Source organism: Dermochelys coriacea, chromosome 10 (genome assembly GCF_009764565.3).
Source record: "Dermochelys coriacea isolate rDerCor1 chromosome 10, rDerCor1.pri.v4, whole genome shotgun sequence".
Lineage (NCBI taxonomy): Eukaryota > Metazoa > Chordata > Testudines > Dermochelyidae > Dermochelys > Dermochelys coriacea.
The window spans coordinates 50,820,325-50,838,414 of NC_050077.1; the positions used below are offsets into that span (position 1 = coordinate 50,820,325).

The 18,090-nt window shown below is 40.9% G+C and overlaps 1 long non-coding RNA gene across 1 annotated transcript in view; it reads right to left on the reverse strand.

Moving 5' to 3' along the window:
• Window positions 1-652: 652 nt before the first annotated feature.
• LOC119862810 overlaps window positions 653-18,090 on the reverse strand; it is a 100,201-nt gene continuing 82,763 nt past the window's right edge. Inside the window, exon 3 of the long non-coding RNA XR_006274815.1 lies at window positions 653-929. This is a non-coding gene — a long non-coding RNA (uncharacterized LOC119862810). The remainder of the gene's footprint in view (window positions 930-18,090) is intronic.

Sequence of the window (18,090 nt, forward strand, 5' to 3'; positions counted from 1 at the left end):
ACAGACAGCTCTCACAATGGGGTTTTGTTGACATTTTTAAAAAAACTATCCCTGAGCATAACCAGGCTTTATGAAAGGTCTTTCCACTGTTGCATCTGCTTAGCTTTTCTCTTCAGCCAGCAAGGGGAAGTCCACAGAGACTAGCATTGATATGGTATAGTATGGAGCTGTGAGAGAATGGCCCTAGATCCCCAGTTTAATAATGTTGTCTCTCTCCCAAAAGAAAATGAGCAAATCCAGCCACAAAATATGCCTGGCCTGTAGGCCATGATGTTATTCAACCTGGTATCTGAAGGTCATGCTAGATTCTTTCTGCCTCATATTTCCTTTATACTAGCAGAATGGGTTTAAACGCATACACCACTAAGTTGGCACTGAATATTTTAAATTCAGAAGATTTCCCTTTCTCCAAACTCCACCCCCTTCATCCTTGCTTCCTCTCCCTCCCCAAACATAAATATACATATATAAATGTACAAAACATAAATATAAGGAGTCTATGACCTGAAGAAATCTGCAGTCTAAAGCACAGTCACAGATATGACTAAAATACTGGAAGAGCCGGAGGACGGTGTCAACTCAGATTTTCTTTTCTAGAGAGGGCTTTATATTAAACATGTTTTAACAATATTTTCCAAATACTTTTTCTTGCCTGATTTTGTTTAGTCCCAGCCTTTCTTCCTCCCCTCTGTTTCTTTGGTCTCTTTTTTCCTTCTCTTCCTTTTTCCTACTCGCTTTGTCCCAGACTTATTCCTGTGTTACACATTTCCCCTTCTCAAGGTGTACAATGAGTTTCTCATCAATGAAATGAAGGAGTCCTTAATGCAACTAAGTTTAACCATGTATACATACACTGACCTGAACACCGTCAAACAGCTGTATTCTTCTAAAGGATGAAGGGAACCGCATTCCAGCTGTAATCCTGGGTGCTGCTTTAAAACAAACAAACAAAACAGGACTTCTTCAGAATAGGAGGGGACTATAACATTTGTTACAAAATAAAAGAACAGGAAGGCAACCTAGCAAATTTAGGGTATGAACACTTCAGACGATCAGCGTAATTTCATTGTTTATCATGGAGACGAGGGAGTTAATTTATGCTACAAGTTGTATGAGTTAAAAAAACAGTGAGGCAACTGTAGAACATAAAGTGGGTTCCATCTATGTAACACATGAGCTTTCCTACTGCTTGGCTGTTCTCACACTGAAATGTCAATCTACGACTGTTTTAATAATAGACTTCCCACGATTTTTCAGCTTTGTCCAACGTCACTAAAGATTCTTAAATATCAAAGAGGTGATAGATATAAGAGAAGTTCTGGAACAATTTTTGCATGAATATGCTTTCTCTTAAAAGTGGAAAGGAACATTTGTTGTTATTCATTATACCTCAGGGACCTGGATAAAACATCTGGCTACTTCTCTGTTATATTTAGAAATATGCTAGTTCTATCTTATAAACACTTTATGATGTTTAAACATAGTGTGCCAAAGGTTCTCCATGAAGTGGCATTTTACAGAACTGCATTTGCCCCAGTGAGTGTTGCAACAACCAGGATATAGCTGGAACATAGGAATGCACCAGTCTTACTTTCTCTTGTCCTCTGCAGCATACCCACAGCACTAGGGGCTCTTGTGAGGGAGAGGGGCACAGGGTTGGCTCTGTGCTTCTCAGAGAGTCTCTTGCCCTGGGAAAGGTCTTTGCAGCCCATTTGCACTGGCATAGCTCATGCAGAGCAGCAGTTAATTCCCCTTAGGCTTTGTCTATACTGGCAACTGAAGGACAAAACTTTTATCTTTGAGAGGTGTTAGTCCCCCGTTCCCCCCTCCCCGCTCTCCTTCCGACAAAGCTAATGCCGCTCCTTGGGGTGGAACTTTGTCAGTGGGAGAGCTCTCTTCCGCTGACAAACAGTGGCTACACTGGGTGCCTTTTAGCAGCATGGCTGTAGTGGCACAGCTGTGTCACTAAAAGCTGCCTAGTGTAGACATAGTCTTAGAGCGGGAGAAGGAGGCAAAGCAGACAAAGTAAGAAACAAAGGGCTTAAGTTCTGCTGTGTTACCCTGATCTAAATCTACAGTAACCCCATTAAATCACTGCCAAAGGTAATGTAGACATCCATTGAAGAATTTGGCCCTATGCTCCGCATTGTGTTCTTCATTCTGGTCCTGCATTTGCTATTAAATCTTATTTCTGAGAAGGAAGGATGCAAAGCTGTTTAATTTCCAGTACAGCCTTTTTGACAGATAGAAATAATGGGCCCCAGCCATCTTCCACTGAAGTCTTTGGGAGTTTTGCCACAGACTTGAATGGGAGAAGGATTGGTCTCATTTTACACTAACATCAAATTAATAGTAATCAGCCCAAATGTGTTACCAAACTATCTCTGTTATTTAGCACCTAGAACAATGCATTTTCAGCTTTAACTCCACTGTGAAATTGTCTACTGTACCTACACATCTAACTATAAATTATTCTAAAATGAATTAAATTAGATGTCTTTTCATCAAATTATAATTAATGTAAAAAATTCTGACATAACATTTTAATGGAAAGAACTATCAAAACATTGTAAACCTGCCATTATAATTAGTAATTAATCAAACAGCTGGGCCATTAAACTAAACTGTTTCCTCTTCAGTGTAACAAAAGTTACAGTCAAACTGCAATAAAAGCATTAACTCTCTGTGGTTAAACTGCAGATATTTCTTATGTGGATTATGACAACTGGCAGATCTCATTTTCCATGGTCTTTAGTTTTGCTGGAGCTGTGATAAACGAATTGCAGTGATTTTGGCTGACGTGTCAGTCAGCGCACAGGTGCGGCTAATATTCTGCCCACCTGAGCTACAATGATAAAAACTTTAAGAATCAGCTTTACACATGTCATACAGTGTGTGAGAGTTTTAAAGGAACCCTATTTTAGCTCAAAGATGAGCTGATGTGAGACTGAAAAGCTGCAGAAGCACATTTATCATTAATTATTTGTAGTACAGTAGTACCTAGATGCCTCAGCTGAGATCATAGCCCCATTGTGCTGGGCACTGATCTGATAATTAGTAAGAGAGGACTCCCTGCCTCAGGAAGTTTACAACCTAAATAGACAAAACATAGGAGGGGAAACAGACAGAGGGGAATTGATTCACCCAGGGTAACACTCCAGGTCCATGGCCTAGCTGTAGTAGAATCCAGGTTTCCTGTCTCGCTGTCCAGTGCTCTATCCTCTAGGCCAGTGGTTCTCAAGCAGGGGTACATATATCTTTGGGGGTATGCAGAGGTCCGGGGGTACATCAATTCAATTTGCCTAGTTTTACAACAGGCTACGTGAAAAGCACCAGCGAAGTCAGTACAAACTAAAATTTCATACAGACAATGACTTGTTTGTACTGCTCTATATAACTTACACTGAAACGTAAGTACAATATTTATATTTCAATTGATTTATTTTATAATTATATGGTAAAAATGAGAAAGTAAGCAAAATTTCCAGTGTGCTGTGACATTTTTGTATTTTTATGTCTGATTTTGTAAGCAAGTAGCTTTTAAGTGAAGTGAAACTTGGGGTATGCAAGATAAATCAGACTTCTGAAAGGGGTACAGTAGTCTGGAAAGGTTGAGAGCCACTGTCTCCCATGATACCTTGGGAATTTGTAGTAGGGTTTTTCTAGGCTAGAAATGTGTTTTGTCCATAGCACCTGGTACTTGCCTCTCTGCTCATACTCTCCTTCCAGGTGTGCAAACTTTTAAAGCTTTACATCAGTGATGCACTGGAATACTCTCAAACACCAAATATGTGGTAGAAAGCTGTGTGAGTGCAGTTTCATGCAGAAAGGCAAACAGTGATGGGGCAAAAACAATAGCTTCATCTCCCACGTAAGGCCCCCATTCATCAGTCCACTCATTTTCAGCAAAGCACTTAGGTATAACTTGGGTCATGTGCTTATAGTAACGCATGTGCTTAAGTGCTTTGATGAATTGGGGTCTAAATTCAGAGCTGTTCCTCCAATGTACTGTAATTACCATGCTATGTCCAGTACATTTCTACTGTTTGGGCCACTTGTGCAATTTAATCTGCATCATCTCCTTGGGGCTGAATATCCCTCATCACTGCTGTGCTGATCCACAATGCCATTTCCAGTATGCGTGCTCTTTCTTTCTTTCCTTCCTTGGGTGGCTCTTGAGAATTTAGCTCTTGTTTTTCTATGGGTGCAGGAATATTTCTGCCATACAGATGATCTGCATTGCACACTACGGTTTTGAAATTCTTTGACTGTGTTAGTTTATATTGTGCTTATCACTGTGACATCTCAACAACTTCCTTCACGTCTGGACTGTAATACCATAACACACAGGGCATAGCATCTGAGTGATATATATATATTTTCATTTGTAAATAGCCCACTGTATTATGAACCCTCTAAAAGAGATCTTTTTGTGTTCCGTAACGGCTGAGTACACATGGCCATGGTTGCCTTAACTCAATGTTTCTTTGCATTTGTAGGATTATACATCACTCATAATATGTCAGTATAAATTTTAGTTTTTAATTCCCTTTGTTCTTTAAAAGCAGCATAATGTGTGTTGAAATCCTTTCATTTTCCCTGTGACAACAATTCCACAGAAAGCTGTTGCATCTACTGTTGTTATGTCATATTGAATTATCATCAGCAGGTCTCTCCTGACTTGCATTAAAGTCATTTTCCCATTGTAATCTTATATAATGGCCTGATAATGACATTCTAATAGACATCCAAATTCAGACTGTTTTTCAATTTTATAATCTTCTCTTGGTATGCACATTATAACAGAATCATCAAGGGGTTTTCAGAGAGTTCCTTCCAAATTGTTTTGCTGTGATAATGGGGTCTCTATATGCTTGCATTGACATTCTGAGATCATTGAGACAATGTTATAGAAACAGATTTAATATTATTAAGAAGTTGCGTACTGAGTAGCTGGTGAGATTTTCAGACCTGGGGCCCAATCATGAGTGGAAATCCAAAAGAAGTTGTGGGTGCTCATGACCTTTCAAGCTCAGCTCCTTAATGATCTCAGGGAGTTCATTTTAAAGAGAAAACAATCTTCTATCTATTTGAGTTATGGCTACAGGATTCCAAACTAGTGTTAATTCACCATTAAAGAGAATTTTCCTCAGGGAAGATATGCATCCACTCCTGAAGTTAAATATGTCCTATCATAGAGACTACATTGTATGTGACATAATGAAATGTTTCAGAGTAGCAGCCGTGTTAGTCTGTATTCGCAAAAAGAAAAGGAGTACTTGTGGCACCTTAGAGACTAACAAATTTATTTGAGCATAAGCTTTCGTGAGCTACATGCATCCAATGAAGTGAGCTGTAGCTCACGAAAGCTTATGCTCTAATAAATTTGTTAGTCTCTAAGGTGCCACAAGTACTCCTTTTCTTTTTATAATGAAATGTGTATATTTAGTTAATTGCTACCTGAAGAGAAGATTGCCAGATTCCTCATCAAGAGTTCGTACAAGCTGATACTTTGGCACAAATAAAAGGTACTGAGTTGAAAGAGTATAAACGTAATCCAGTATGTTAGGAAAAACAGAGAAATGAATAGTGACTAGTGTCAGTCACCAGAGAGTGACTCACAGTTACATGCTTGGGCTCACACAAAGGTGTCAGTTGAATCAGAAACAGTATGATCCAAGTACTCCCCTACATTAAACACTGAAGTCAAGAGAAAGAGCTACATTTTGCAGAGTTCATTATAAATCTTCTCCTATTAAGTTTATATTGTTCTTTAAATTATATGTTATGTAAGAGGATTTCCTAAATCGACAAACAAGTGTTTCAGTCCCCATCTTGAAAACAGGGATAATACTTCTCTACTTCAGACAGGTGTTTGTGAGGATCAACTAATGTTTGTAAATCACTTTGCAGAGATGTAAAGTGATCTATATATACTTCTTCATCATCATCATCATCCATTTGGATTTATCCCTAGCTCCTGCTCCTGGTGTATAAAGTGCATCTGATCCTTCCATATCGTACTTAATAGGAGAAAAATACAGAACGAATATCAAATCACATGTCTAACCTTCTCTTAAAAATCTCCAAAGATGGAGATTCCACAATTTCCCTAGGCAATATATTCCTAGTACTTAATTAACCTGACAGTTAGGAAGTTTTTCCTAATGTCCAACCTAAGCCACCCTTGCTACAATTTAAGCCCATTGCTTCTAGTCCTATCCTCAGAGGCTAACGAGGACAATTTTTCTCCCTCTTCCTTGTAATAACCTTTTATATACTTGAAAACTGTTGTCATGTCCCCTCCCAAGTCTTCTCCACACTGAACAAACCCCATTTTTTCAGTCTTCTCTCATAGGTCATGAAACATAGAACAAAAAATAGCTACACAAGGTGGTGTGAGCTACACACTTTTTAAACAGCCACAATATTAAATCGTAGCTTGTCAGGGATCGATGTCAGCATAGGCTCCTGAGCCCTACTCATTTCCAAGATAGTTCAGAGATGCAGAGCAAAGAGTTAGAACATACAAATGGCCATACTGGGTCCAACCAATGGTCCATCTAGCCCAGTCTCCTGTCTTCTAACAGTGGCCAGATGCTTCATAGGGAATGAACAGAAAGGAGAATTTATTGAGTGATCCATCCCCTGTCATCCCGTCCCAGTTTCTGGCAGTCAGAAGTTTACAGAGGACATGGGTTTGCATCCCTGACCGTCTTGGTTAATAGCCATTGATGGACCTATCCTCCATGAATTTATTTAATTCTTTTTTGAACCCAGTTATACATTTGGCCTTTACAACATCCCGACAATGAGTTCCACAGGTTGACTGTGTGTTGTGTGAAAAAGTACTTCCCTTTGGTTGTTTTAAACCTACTGCCTATTAAGAGTTAATGCTGTTTAGAGCAGCATTCACTCCCACGAAGGAATCTACCAGGCTAGGAAGTGAGCATGCCATGTAGAGCATCTCTTCCCTGGCTCCCTTCTGCCACAGCGCAGCCCCTTCTGAACTGCAGATCCTAACTACTTGGTATGTCTATGAAGAAGCTTTTATGACGAGGGGTGGGGGGAGGGAAGGGACAACATGCCACAGAACTGCTCCTCCCCACTTCCATAGTGCCCTACTCAGTTCTCCCTGCTTTTGCTCTCCTCCAGCTGTGTAAGTGGAGGGGCAGCATCAAGCCTTTGATATTTAAGCCTCATTCACAAAGCTTAGAGCTTTCTAGAAGAGGGGGAGAAGGATCTTGACATTACCCTGAAATGTTATTTCAGTATGTAACACAATTTAAAATATTAGTCTTTACTCTTTAATAGTCTTAAAAATAAGGTTAATGGACCCTAAGTCCAGAAGGGACCTTTGTCTGGTCTGACTTCCTGAATAATACAGCCAAAGAATTCCAACGAGTGATTCATGTGTGGAGCCCAGTAATTTGCTGAAGCCCATCATCTCATGGCCTTCTCTCTCATTCTCTACCCTTCATTGTGTCCTTATACTTTGGTTCTATTCTCACAAAATTAAAAAAGAAAAGGCTGCTGTTTTATTCCTGTCTCTAGAATACCTACCAAGCTCATACACACATGTACATAAAGCCACAATAGGAATAAGATGTTCCTCAGAAGTCCATGGGCCTATGTACTCCCCTTTGTTTGCATATATTGCCAGTGGGATGGAGGCTGAAATTCATTTGGTGGTTTTCTATACGACTTATCTTGTCTCTCCTGAACCCACATGACCAATATGGTTCTGCTACAGAAATTCAACAGGAATTCCCTGCACCTGACTTCCATCAGCAGGCTCTTCACATGCTTATCTTCTAGCACTGTACTTCCAAGTCCTTCCTCAAAAGTTCATGCTTTTCTCTAAAAGAAAAGGAGGACTTGTGGCACCTTAGAGACTAACAAATTTATTTGAGCATAAGCTTTTGTGAGCAACATGTGTAGCTCACAAAAGCTTATGCTCAAATAAATTTGTTGGTCTCTAAGGTGCCACAAGTCCTCCTTTTCTTTTTGCGAATACAGACTAACACGGCTGCTACTCTGATACTTTTCTCTCTCACACTTCCTGTGTTATTTCAGCTTTGGCTTTCCATGACCAAGAAAAGCAGATGCCAGTGCAGATAAGTGAAAACTGCTTGGCTGGAAAAAACAGCCTCTTTTTAGTTCTTTCTTGAGTCTGCTATAGCTACAAAGATCTCCAGTAGGACTTTCCTACTGCTTCTTTTCCCTCTGCAGCAGGCTAAAGAGGTGAGATTTCTGTCTTGGTTCAATCCTTATTTTTTTCTAAGTTTAAAACCCTTGTCAGGACTGTTAGTATTCCTTCAGGATTCCAATCATATTGAACCTGGGCCTGGGCCATGGTGAAGGCTGGTTAGTAAATATCCTGAAGTTTGCATGTTCACTTCCTATCTCTCTGGCTGTCATCTACTCAAATCCTTAAAGTTACAAATTAAATTTCCTTGGCAGGAGATCATGGACTGTTTTTCATGCTTCTTTCATCCATTTTCTATACTTCTGCATGGAAAATTACCCTTTGCTTTTCCACCATCACTTCCATCTCATGCAGTCTAACATGTTTCCAGGCACTGCTATTTTCTTATCATCACAGAGCCAAACTCTAAAGCAGTTCTTACTCAGTCAAACTCTGGTCTGAGTCCTTACTGAGGTGATGGGACTCAATAAGAACTGAACAAGGGCTTCAGAGTTTGGAGAGCACTGGATAACTTCTCCCCATTGCACTTAGTTCTCATTTCTCAGTGCTTCTGTGTCTATTCCTTTGACAACATCTTTCCTTTACCCACTGAACTTTGCTGCCATGTAGTCTACTTTCCTGATGCCCTTATGTGCCACTTGTTTTTTCCATCTTTGTAGCTATTTAGTATCATCACAACTGTAAGTACAGTACCATAGCACACAGAGAAAGAGATCATCTCTGAACCCTGACTTCCTCAAATGTTCTTCCTTCTTTCCATACCCATTTATTTGTTTTTCAAAGGAACAGTTAAAGGAAAGTAGACAGCTGAGTAAGCAGCTATTTACACAAAATATACTAGACCTTTTTCTCAACTTTTTTTTGCTGGACTTGGACACTGAATGGTCTTTGAAAGTGAATTAGCATAAACCAAATTAAGGCCGTTTCAATTCTGAACAAGGGCTTCACAAAGGGGTTTAATGCAGTTTAACTAATTTACTTCAAATCCATATCATTAGTTAATTCAGATTAACTTTCCTGGATGTCCCTGTTTAGACAAACCCTTAGTCTACTTTTCCTCAGTCACTATTGATTTTGGAGCTCTGCTTTATTCCTTTCATGCCCTGGAGGCCATACATCTTGTGTGACTATAACATTCTACAATACTGATTCTATAATCTGGATTTAATTCTCTACTCTGCTAAATATTCCCTCTGGCAAGTCACTTAGCCTCTCTGTGTTTCAGCTCTGCAGCTGTACAATGGGGATAAGAACACTTCTGTACCTTATAGGAGTGTTACTCTTTAACTTAATTAATGTGTCTGAGGTGCTCAGATTCTATGGTGGTAGAAGCAATATAGATAGGTAGGTAGATAGATAACCTTATGCTCCTTAAATGGGGCAAGGGCATGGCCTTTGCCCTGTTGCTCTTCCACCGCAGGGCCAGCACTGGGCGGAGACAGTGCATGCTACACCCTTTGGACAGGGGTAGCAGTTGTGCTTTTGCATGAGCCTCTGTAACACCAGTGAAGGCAGAATATCTCCAGGAACTGCCACCGATGTGGTAACTCACCCTGCACAGCTGTGGCTTCTAAAACCATGGCTGCAGATGCAAAGAAATAACAGTAGTTGCGCCTATGGACAATCCCACGCTTGTAGATTACTGAGGAACATCTTTAGTTCTTGAGCCCTGAACATGTGTGGTTATGTGACAGGTAACTGTTTACAAATGGAATTAAAAACTCTCCTCTCCTTCAACTATACCACTACAAACTGTGACCTCAGAGGGGGTCTCCAGCTACACAAGATCAGGCCTGGTCAGTACCTGGATAGGAGATATCAAAACAAAACCGGGGATCCTGTAAGATGTCATGCTAGCTAGTCAGTAGGTGACATTCTTCCCTTTGGGTAAATAACAAGCCAGTGCCACAGCATGCAGTATGGGACACTGAACTACTGGAAACTCCGTTTTTCAGATGAGAGGTAAAAACAAGTTCCTGACCACTAGTGATCAGTAAAGATTTGGTGGTACTAACCTTCTAGCCCTTGTGTCCTGATCAAATTCCCAATTAGAGTAACTAACTGCATAAGCATTCCCTGTTGCACCTGCGCACTGCACTCCCCAGGCTGCTGAGTGTTTCAGCTGGCGCTGGGAAGCTGCTGACTCTTCACATTAATGGGCTGTGGCCCAGGCTGGACTAACCCTTTGTGGGCCCCTTCCAAGTGTGGGCCTGGTGCCATGGCGCCACTGGAGCCATTATAAACCCAGTACTGAGCACATGAAAAGATGGGAGTTGCCTTACCAAGTAGGGGGTCAGTGCTAATGAGGCCAATTCAATCAGGGTGGATGTGGCCCATTCCCAACAGTTGACAAGAAGGTGTGAGTATCAACAGAGGGGAAATTACTTTTTATAGTGACCCTGCCACTCCCAGCCTTTATTCAAGCCTAAGTTAATGGTGTCAAGTTTGCAAATTAATTCCAGCTCTGCAGTTTCTCACTGAAGTCTGTTTTTGAAGTTTTTTTGTTGAAGAATGGCCACTTTTACATCTGTTATTCAGTGTCCATGGAGATTGAAGTGCTCTCCTAATGGTTTTTGAATGTTACAATTCTTGATGTCTGATTTGTGTCCATTTATTCTTTTGCGTAGAGACTGTCTGGTTTGGCCAATGTACATGGCAGAGGGGCATTGCTGGCACATGATGGTATGGAATGGACCACATCCACCCTGATTGAATTGGCCTCGTTAGCACTGACCCCCCACTTGGTAAGGCAACTCCCATCTTTTCATGTACTGTATATTTATACTTGCCTACTGTATTTTTCACACCATGCATCTGATGAAGTGAGTTTTAGCCCATGAAAGCTTATGTCCAAATAAATGCATTAGTCTCTAAGGTGCCACAAGGACTCCTCATTGTTTTTACTGAAGTCTGAGTATCACTCTTTCAACCTTGGCGCAGGTTTTCCCTAAGAAAGGGAAGGTTATGGAGGCCTCAAGGAAAGCATCAAAGAGGAGGAGCTCAGACTCTCATCATAAGGAGCCACCTCCTAAAAGGCCCCAGTCTCGTGCTAGATCCACAGTCTCGGAAGTCTTAAACTTTTAGCTCTACCATAGAGACAAAAGACTCCTCCTCTGGTACCAGAGATCTAAACAGAAACCCAGCGCCATCTACAAGGGACAAGCAGGGCAAGGATGAGCACTCCAGACTGGTATCATCTGGCTCAGCACCCTCAGTACCAGGAAAACCACAGCATCAGTCACCATTGGCACCTCCATAGGTATGCTCCCAATCAATGGTACTTCTTCTTTGGTTACCTCATCAGTACCGATCTCCTACTCAGAACCACAAAAATTCAGATACTCTAAGGATTTGTCTGTGATGGACGATGTGGAGTCCACACCGCTTATGGGTACCAAGCATCTCTCAATACTGAGACCCCAATCTCCAAATTACCATCACCCTCGGGTAGTGCTGGACTCTCCACCCTTTTCTGCTGGTGCCCCCCCTACCAAGAGAGTATATTGAGGATGATGGAGGAGACTTCCCGTCAGTCTCTTCTATATCTGTACAAGGTTCTCCTTCATATCCACGCAGGAACCCATACACGACAGATTCTCATGCTCAACAAATGTGGTGGAACTAACCCTGCATGCCACCCCCACTCCTGTATGGCCCTCCTCAATAGGCACACAGGGATCCCTGGGCTGCTTATCGACAGTAATTTGCCAAACCACCAGCTCTGTCAAATACAGAGGGTAGAGTTGGACAATCCTCTCGTCCTCAACCAGCCCCTCAAGAAGAGGAGATGTTTGAGGAGCAGGAAGGTAAGGTGGATAAAGAGGCCACCCCTTAAGGTCCTTAAGATAAGGTCTCCAGATGTGGCAGTTATGCCTCCATCACCTTCCGTGGCTGACTATTTCCAGCAGTGCCAGGATCTTATAAAGAGTTTAGCTGACACTTTTCAAATACCACTCAAGGAGGTCAGGGACTTGCAACACAAACTTCTAGACATCCTAGAGTCTGCAACACCCAACAGGATTGCACTACCCATTAGTGAGGCGCTCTTAGAGGCACACGTGCACCTGAAGTGAAGCACCAGTTCTGACGGGTTGGATCACAGAAACCCCCTTGGGGCTGCCAACTGATGTGCCAAGACTACTTCTGCCCCTGATTTCCCTGCCAGCTTGGGACTCCAGCACCCTGTCTTGATAAGCCAGACACACCAGTCTGCTCCAACACAGACCCAGGGTCTGAACCACGTACCCCAAAGCTGCAGACTTAATTGAAAGCAGCTTAAGGAGTGTTTCTGTCTTTAACACTAGGATGCTCAACTCCCAATGGGATACAAACCCCAAATAAATTCATTTTACCCTGTGTAAAGCTTATACGGAGTAAACTCATAAATTGCTTGTCCTCTATAACACTAATAAAAAGATATGCACAGCTGTTCCTGCCCCCCCCGGTATTAATACATACTCTGGGTTCATTAATAAGTAAAAAGTAATTTTATTAAATACAAAAAATAGACTTTAAGTGGTCCCAAGTAGTAACAAACAAAACCAAGTAAATTACCAAGCAAAATAAAATAAAACATGCAAGTCTAAGCCTAGTACTGTAATAAAACTGAATACAAATAAAATATCACCCTCAAAGATGTCTCAACAAATTTCTTTCACAGACTGAATGCCTTTCTAGTCTGGGCACAATCCTTTCCCCGGTACAGCTCTTGTTCCAGCTCAGGTGGTAGCTAGGGAATTTCTCATAATGGCCGTCCCATTTGTTCTGTTCCACCCACTTATGTATCTTTTGCACAAGGCAGAAATCCTTTGTTACTCTGAGTTCCCACCCCTCCTTTTCAATGAAAAAGCACCAGGTTAAAAATAAATTTCAGTTCAGGTGACATGATCACATGTCACTGTAAGACTTCATTACCCACTTGCCGAACCACAGATATACACAAAACTTACAAGTAAAACAAATGACAGGTTTCAGAATAGCAGCCGTGTTAGTCTGTATTCACAAAAAGAAAAGGAGTACTTGTGGCACCTTAAAGACTAACAAATTTATTTGAGCATAAGTAAAACAAAGCAATCTACAGTCAATTGTCCTGGTTAATGGAAGCCATTAAGATTTCAAACCACCATTAATGGCCCACCCTTTGCATAACTACAATAGAACCTCAAAGTTATATTTCATATTTCTAGTTTCAAATACAAAAGTAATACATTTATACAAATAGAATACCCACACTCAGTAAATTATAAGCTTTGTAATAATACCTTACAAAAAACCTTTTGCATAAAGCATATTTCAGTTACATTATATTCAAACTCATTAGCATATTTTTATAAAATCATATAAAGTGAAACATCACACCAGTAAAGACATTTCTCAAAAGGAGAATTATTAATTTCCTCAAGGGTTTTTCTACAGTGCTTGTCATTATAGCATATGAGAGCTACAGAGGTGAGAGGGTGGTATTACCATTGTAGAGATGGAGGCACAGAGAGATTAAAGTCAAAAGTGTTCCCTAATTTTGTTTGCCCAATTTGAGAGCCCAGGCCCCAATTTCTCAGAGTACTTAGCATTTTATAGCATTTACTATGTTCAAAGCACAGCTCCCGTTGACTTCACTTGCAGTTGTGTGTATTCAGTCAAAGGGTCTCAGGCTGGGTACCCAGAAAATGAAGTACTCACAATTAGTGGGCACCTGTGAAAAAAAACTAGGTTTAAATGACTTGCCCAACATCTCACAGAAATTCTGTGGCAAAGGCAAGGATAGAATCCAATTTTCTAGGGCAGCAATTTAGTACCTAAAACCATGAGACCATCCTTTCTTTTTTCTGTCCCCTGCCTTCTTCACCACACTCCTTCCAGCTTTCTCAAAAAATGAGGTAGGATCCTATAGACAAAAGTCTCACTAAATGCACAATCCTGAGTCATTCTCTGGGTATCATCCATACTGTGCATTGAGTGAGGCAATGGAAAAATAGCATGTGGTCATGTAATTAAAGACTGTATAATAATTTTTATGCTCAAGGGGATGAAATTAAGGCAGCACGAATTAAGGAAACTAATTCTGGTATTTGCTGACTTTTGAGTGCTTTACTTTGCAATACTTACATTTTTTTAAACACTTTTTAGTATAATTTCCTGGATTTTTAAAAAAGCAAGCTGAAAAAAATCCTAGAAATTCTATCATGTAGCATCATACTGACACATACATAGATCAGCAGCAGGATTGGAACCCTTCAATCCACAACACAGACTTCTGCCACTTGAGCTAATGGAGTAACTAATAGAACTAGTAGGTTGTCATCCTCTATGTGGCCAACCACTAGAGTGGGTTTCACGTTATTTGTTGACAGAAGAGGAAGGTTGAGAGTTGGGAATCTTAGGTTCAATTCCATGTTCTGCAGGGAGTACACACTGCAGTGGTCACAGACCTTTCTGCCTCTGTTCTCGCCCTTTCTGCCCATGTCCTCTCCAGCCTGTCCGTGTGCCAGTCTTGCCTCTCTCACATCCCTAGCTCTTCATCCCAGTCCCTTCCCCTTCAGCTCTTTGTCCCAGTCTCCCCTTTTGGCTCCTTGTCTGAGCCACAGTCTTCCCCCCACCCAGGCTCTGTGTCACATTCTTGCTCCTTAGACTCCTCATCCCAGTGTCACCACCCTGAGCTGTAGTCCCAGTCTCCTTGCTTCTCCCATGCTGCCCTGTCCAGCTTTTGCACCTCTGCATTTCAATCAGTCTGTTTCCTCCTCCTCCTCCTCCGTGGTGTCTGGGCACCAGATGGAGAGCCACTGAGAGCACAGGAGAGATCACTTGCCTGCTCTCAGTTCCTGTGCCTGGCACTACAGCATCTGGAAGCAGCAGCTGCAGAGAAATTCCTGCTGAGCCCTGCAGGCTTAGGTTATATAGTATGCCCCGTACAGATGGAATTTTTGAAGTATTGGCTGTAAAACTTTAACACAGTGATAGAGAGGAAGGTCACCTGATCTGACTCAGAAACCAGCTGAAGGGAGTGCTTCATCATCAGCAGTTTAATCTCCCTGTGGTTCCTTGCCCTGAATTTGAGGGCAAGGTAGAAGTTGCACTTCTAGGAGATGTGGTTTCAGAGTAGCAGCCGTGTTAGTCTGTATTCGCAAAAAGAAAAGGAGTACTTGTGGCACTTTAGAGACTAACAAATTTATTAGAGCATAAGCTTTCGTGAGCTACAGCTCACTTCATCGGATGCATTTGGTGGAAAAAAACAGGGGATACCATCATAGGGCCTAATCACATCAGCCACACTATCAGAGGCTCGTTCACCTGCACATCTACCAATGTGATATATGCCGTCATGTGCCAGCAATGCCCCTCTGCCATGTACATTGGCCAAACTGGACAGTCTCTACGTAAAAGAATGAATGGACACAAATCAGACGTCAAGAATTATAACATTCAAAAACCAGTTGGAGAACACTTCAATCTCTCTGGTCACTCGATGACAGACCTAAGAGTGGCTATCCTTCAACAAAAAAGCTTCAAAAACAGACTCCAACGAGAGACTGCTGAATTGGAATTAATTTGCAAACTGGATACAATTAACTTAGGCTTGAATAGAGACTGGGAATGGATGAGTCATTACACAAAGTAAAACTATTTCCCCATGGTATTTCTCCCCCCCACCCCACCCCCCACTGTTCCTCTGATATTCTTGTTAACTGCTGGAATTAGCCTACCTTGCTTGTCACCATGAAAGGTTTTCCTCCTTTCCCTCTCCCCCCCCCCCGCTGCTGGTGATGGCTTATCTTAAGTGATCACTCTCGTTACAGTGTGTATGATAAACCCATTGTTTCATGTTCTCTGTGTGTGTATATAAATCTCTCCTCTGTTTTTTCCACCAAATGCATCCGATGAAGTGAGCTGTAGCTCACGAAAGCTTATGCTCTAATAAATTTGTTAGTCTCTAAGGTGCCACAAGTACTCCTTTTCTTTTTAGGAGATGTGGGACTCTCCCATGTGACAGATACACTTGGAGTGGCAGTCACTAACAGGTATAGCCTCCTGACAAGAAAGGCAGCATTTAAACCAGGCATGCACTGCCAGAAGAATAAGGCTCTTCGAGGAAGGGAAGGGAGAGGAAACAAGTCTATTTTAGCCCTACTTATATCTACTAACTAACTACACTAAACAAAAAACTATAGGTAGCTGGACAAGAGATTAGGTGACACACACTCAAGGCATTTCCTAACTTTGTGTGATTGACTTTGCAAAAACATTCTTGTAATGTATTTTTGTGAGTAATAAATAAAGTTCACGAAAATAAGTGCATATTATTCATAATATATTTCTGTGAAGGGTTACAAAAGAGGGAAAGAAAAAAGAGAAATTCACCTGAGTCTTCATCCAGGTTTTTCATTACATTGGTGATTAATATAAATATGTATTGTTGTTTTCCACACCTATACTGAAATACCATTTCAAGAGTCTAACTAAGAAATCCTCTCCCTTCATCATATATATAATATTCACAGCAAATATTGCTGAGGCAAATTCAGCCCCCAGTGCAACATACACACACTTGTCTGGCTACAGTCTATTCTCATTTTCAGCCTGCTTATGAAAGAACAAAAATAGCATGTTCAGTGAATGTTTTAAGAGACTCGTACTCATTTGTGACCTTTTCCTCCTCTTGTAATGCACAAATGTTGAAATTTCCACTAATGTTCAATTAGAATGACTTTGCCAACACATACTGAGTCTAAAATATATCTGTGTTGTGGTGTCTTTTCAGTAAAGATTGAACCTGAAAACCATCATCACATTCCTCCCAAGCTTTCCGTTCTAACCTCCTAATAAACCAGAGAAAAGTTGTTTTGCCAACCTTAGTTTATGCCTGAAGCATTAGGTACTGAACCATTTAACAGTTGCAAACGTCAGCAATTCTAGCATATCTACTAAAATGCTTCACTGAATTCCAAACTATCCTCATGAAAAACACCAGTTTCCTTCCCATGTACAATACATTTATTTGTGCATTGTTCAAGGAAATATTTCCTCATTCTTTAGAGTACTTAAATGATGTTATAGAAGAGTGATAAATAAGAGCTTCTTCCAGCTCTCTGAGTACTTTGGTTTTATTATTACTGATGCTGTGCTTTCAGCATAAAAAGCTTAGATACAGGAATCTCAGTTTAGCTATCAAACATTCTCCATATGGACAGGTTTCAGAGTAGCAGCGGTGTTAGTCTGTATTCGCAAAAAGAAAAGGAGTACTTGTAGCGCCTTAGAGACTAACAAATTTATTTGAGCATAAGCTTTCATGAGCTACAGCTCACTTCACAGTAGCTCACGAAAGTTTATGCTCAAATAAATTTGTTAGTCTCTAAGGTGCCACAAGCACTCCCATTCTCCATACGGAAGTTTATAACAAAGTAGAGGAATGTACATGATGCAAAAAAGTCTGCTCAGACTATGCCTGTTATACAGATATGTGGTATATAAAAGTCAGCAGCAAATGACAGATGTTATATACATGAATTAGCTCAATTGGACACTAGGTGATCTACTATATTATCCACATGATTGGCAGATGGGAGATGTAGATTCTAGACCCAGCTTTGCCACTATGTGGCCTTGGTCAAGTCAGCTAACCTCTCTATTTCCCTATCTGTAAAATGAGGTTAATACTGTTTCAGAGGGATGATGTCAGAACCGGCTAATGTTTCTAATGAGCCACGAATAAATATATAAATGCTAAATAGTGTTAGCATTCTACTCTTACTAGCATACAGTGGTGTGAGATTAAAGTGCACTATGAATTGTCTTGGAGTTAGTACAATGCTTCTTACTGCCTGAAAAAGCAGTTCAGTCTAGGTCACATTTGACTCTGTAGTTTCCTACACTTTCTTGACATCTTG